This window comes from Ornithorhynchus anatinus, chromosome 12, assembly GCF_004115215.2.
Source record: "Ornithorhynchus anatinus isolate Pmale09 chromosome 12, mOrnAna1.pri.v4, whole genome shotgun sequence".
Taxonomy (NCBI): Eukaryota; Metazoa; Chordata; class Mammalia; order Monotremata; family Ornithorhynchidae; genus Ornithorhynchus; species Ornithorhynchus anatinus.
This window is the reverse complement of record NC_041739.1, coordinates 11,414,202-11,418,075: the sequence shown is the minus strand read 5'-3', so window position 1 is coordinate 11,418,075 and position 3,874 is coordinate 11,414,202. Positions and strand designations below refer to the sequence as shown.

General features: G+C 41.9%; 1 non-coding gene across 1 annotated transcript; it reads left to right on the top strand.

The window, feature by feature from the left end:
* Window positions 1-225: 225 nt before the first annotated feature.
* On the top strand, window positions 226-363 carry LOC114815851. The gene has a single exon (XR_003763653.1). It is a non-coding gene; the product is annotated as a small nucleolar RNA SNORA7 (small nucleolar RNA).
* The last annotated feature ends 3,511 nt before the right edge of the window (window positions 364-3,874 follow it).

Sequence of the window (3,874 nt, the reverse complement as noted above, 5' to 3'; positions counted from 1 at the left end):
TGTCTTCATGTCAAGTTTAACATAATTTTGGGAAGACAAAATCACAAATATAGTAGGTTCTCATAATATGGAGATTATGTTTTTAATAGAACTCATGTTATGGAGAACTTATTTTACAACACACATGGCTTGACCAGTGATGTATGCCCAAGTGTTCCAACATCATCATCGTGTTCTATCCAGACAGACATGTGTTATTGCCTAAACATTCCCTAATTCCCCAACACTCTCTCAGGATCTCACCTGGAGAGTTTCCAGTACTCTACCAGTCTCGGCGACGGGAGGGAGAGTCAAGCAGAGGCCCACCCATTCCATTCCTAGCTTGGCCAGTGGCTAGCAAGTGGAAGGCCATCTGCCACAAGTCAAAACTCACCGATTCTGGGCAGCAGCAGCGTGGGAGAGAGTCGAAGGTGGAGACTCAAGTTTACTGCTTGGAAGGCAGCAGTGGTAAACCATGTTCATATTTTTACCAAGAAAACTCTTTGAATCCACTACCATAGCAATTGCAGATGGAGAGCGGGGTGTTCTGGGAGAGATGTGTTCATGGTATCCCTATGGGTAGGAAATAACTCGTCGGCATAAGACAAGACAACAATTCCCCAACAGCAAGCCTCAACACATAGTAAGCACTCAATAAATAGGAGAAGCAGCATGGCTCAGTGGAAAGAGCACGGGCTTGGGAGTCAGAGGTCCTGGGTTCAAATCCCTGCTCTGCCACTTGTCAGCTGACTGTGGGCAAGTCACTTAACTTCTCTGGGCCTCAGTTCCCTCATCTATAAAATGGGGATTAAGACTGTGAGCTTCACATGGGACAACCTGATTACCCCAGCGCTTAGAACAGTGCTCTGCACATAGTAAGCGCTTAACAAATACCAACATTATTATACCGGCTCTGCTGCTTGTCATTCATTCATTCAATAGTATTTATTGAGCGCTTACTATGTGCAGAGCACTGTACTAAGCGCTTGGAATCAACATTTCGGCAACAGAGACAATCCGTGCCCAATGATGGGCTCACAGTCTAATCAGCTGTGTGACTTTGGACAAGTCACTTAACTTCTCTGTGCCTCAGTTACCTCTTCTGTAAAATGGGGATTAAGACTGTGAGCTCCACTTGGAACAATCTGATCACTTTGTATCCCCCCCAGTTCTTAGAACAGTGCTTTGCACATAGTAAGCACTTAATAAATACCATCATCATCAATAAATGCCATTATTTGATTGATTCAAACACACATTATCAAAGACCTGACTGTATTGAGGTTCTGGAATAAAATCAATCAGTCAGTGGTATTTATTGAACTTTTACTGGGTGCAGAGCACCGAACTGAGTCCTTGGGAAGTACAATTCAATAGAGTTGGTAGACACGTTCTCTGCCCATAAAGAGTTTACAGTTTGCAAGTGTTTATGTGAGCTCACCTCGACACAACTTCATTGGATGGAACATCACTATAGAATGTACAATAGCAGGGCATTCATACAGCCACTGCATGTTGAGCTCAAATGCAGTACCCAAAACTGGAGACTGAGGGGAAATACACATCATTCATTCATTCATTCAATCATATTTATTGAGCACTTACTCTCTGCAGAACACTGAACTAAGCACTTGGAAGGGTAAAATATAACAATAAACATAATATTGAGAAGCAGTGTGGCTTAGTGGAAAGAGCCTAGGCTTGGGAGTCAGAGGTCATGGGTTCTAATTCCGGCTCTGCCACGTGTCAGCTGTATGACTTTGGTCAAGTCACTTAACTTCTCTGTGCCTCAGTTCCCTCATCTTTAAAATGGGGATTAAGACTATGAGCTCCACATGGGACAACCTGATAACCTCGTATCTAACCCAGCACTTAGAACAGTGCTTGGCAATAGTAAGCACTTAACAAAAACCATCACTATTAATAAGCACAACATTCCCTGCCCACAACAGCCTCAGAAAACGAGGCTTGGTAGCTCAAAGTCATGGCACAGAGGCACGACACACCAGTCTGAGGTGTTGCGATAAAGAAAGGAGTATTTTGTTGTTGTTTTTTTGAACAGAGGCTTCGAGAGCATTCTAAGTCTAACAGGAAAAATGGACAGCGGCCCCAAGAGCAACAAACAGGAAACAGGAAAACTGTGTGTAGTGTGACATTGGTCATTTGGGAAATAACCCTGGCTAAAATGCAACATCACTGAAACTGTCTCTAAATGCCTAGGAAAGCTATTTCTTTCAGATAAGATAGGCTAAATGGCCTACACTTGAAGGGAAAGAAATATTTCAGATTTGCAATTCACCAACCTCAGGATCCATTTAAAAAATAAGCAGTTGCTTATTCTCACCTGAGTAATGCCAGCTCATTTAAAAAACTGTTTCCAGAGGACAAACTAAAGTAAATAATAGAGTATATCTTTGTACAAATGGAAAAATATTTGAAATTGATTTAAAACCCAGGAATTTCCTTAGTGACTATAATCAGCATGCCAGAAGCTTGACATGGCATATCAAACCCCAAACAAATCCATGTTCCTTTTGAAACAGCTTTCATGTCACTCCATTAAGCTTTCTGAGAAATAATTTATTGTAAAATATTTTACTTTCTAAGAAATCTAACTGGACTTGAGTAGTCCATAAAGATTTGAACAAGGCAACTACAGCCTGGTGCCATTCTGTAAAATCTAATAGTAAACTCCCTTTTGGGGATTTTGAAATGCTTCTGAGGCTGGGAGTTACATATTTGTCCTCTGAGGCATCAACAGTCTCAGACACATTTGTCCTCTCTATTTTATTCTTCATCTCATATGCTTTAGATTAACTGACCAGTGTCAAATGATACAATATACAACAGTTCAGGATCTTACATAACCAGTGTCAAAACCCTTCAGGCAACCAGGACCCAGAAGACCTTTGAGTAGCAAACACAGTGATTTCATTTAGTTAAAAATGCAACAGAGGGTAATTAGCTCAAGGTGACATCCATACCATTCATCCCTTTAGTTCTAAAGGAATGACAATTTTCTTAACGCATTTGACTTTGGAAAGGCGGCTCTTAATCACCTACCAAACTTGGTTTTCTTGCTTGATCTAGCTTGTCTAGTTTTTAGGAGGAACCCATTAAACTGGTTTCTCTAAGAGTACCTGCCTCTAAGTTACATCCCAACAATACAGCAGTTGAACCCCATGGCCAAAGGAGGGCAGACACTGACAGAATCAATCAATGGTATTTATTGAATAGTTACTGTAATAATAATAATAATAATAATGTTGGCATTTAAGTGCCATATGCAGAGCACTGGTCTAAGCTCTGGGGTAGATACAGGGTAATCAGGTTGTCCCACATGAGGCTCACAGTCTTAATCCCCATTTTACAGATGAGGTAACTGAGGCACAGAGAAGTTAAGTGACTTGCCCACAGTCACACAGTTGACAAGTGGCAGAGTCAGAATTTGAACCCGTGATCTCCGACTCCTAAGCCCGTGCTCTTTCCACTGAGCCACACTGCTTTTCTCAATAATTATGGTATTTGCTAAGTGTTTAACTACGTGCCAGGCATTGTGCTAAGTGCTGAGGTGGATACAAACAGATTGTGTTGGACACTGTCCCTGTCCCACGTGGGGCTCACGGTCTCAATCCCCATTTTACAGATGAGGTAATTGAGGCCCTACTTGTATACAGAGTACTGTACTAAGTGACAGGTGGGTAGACATGTTCCCTGCCTACCAGGAGCTTACAGTCTTAAAAGTGAGACAGATATTAAAATAAATGACAAATATGTACATAAGGGCTGAGGGTGGAGTGAATAGCAAGTGCTTAAAGTGTACTGATCCAAGTGTTAGGCAACGCAGGAGGGAGAGGAAGCAGAGAAAATGAGGGCTTAGTTGGGGCAGGCCTCT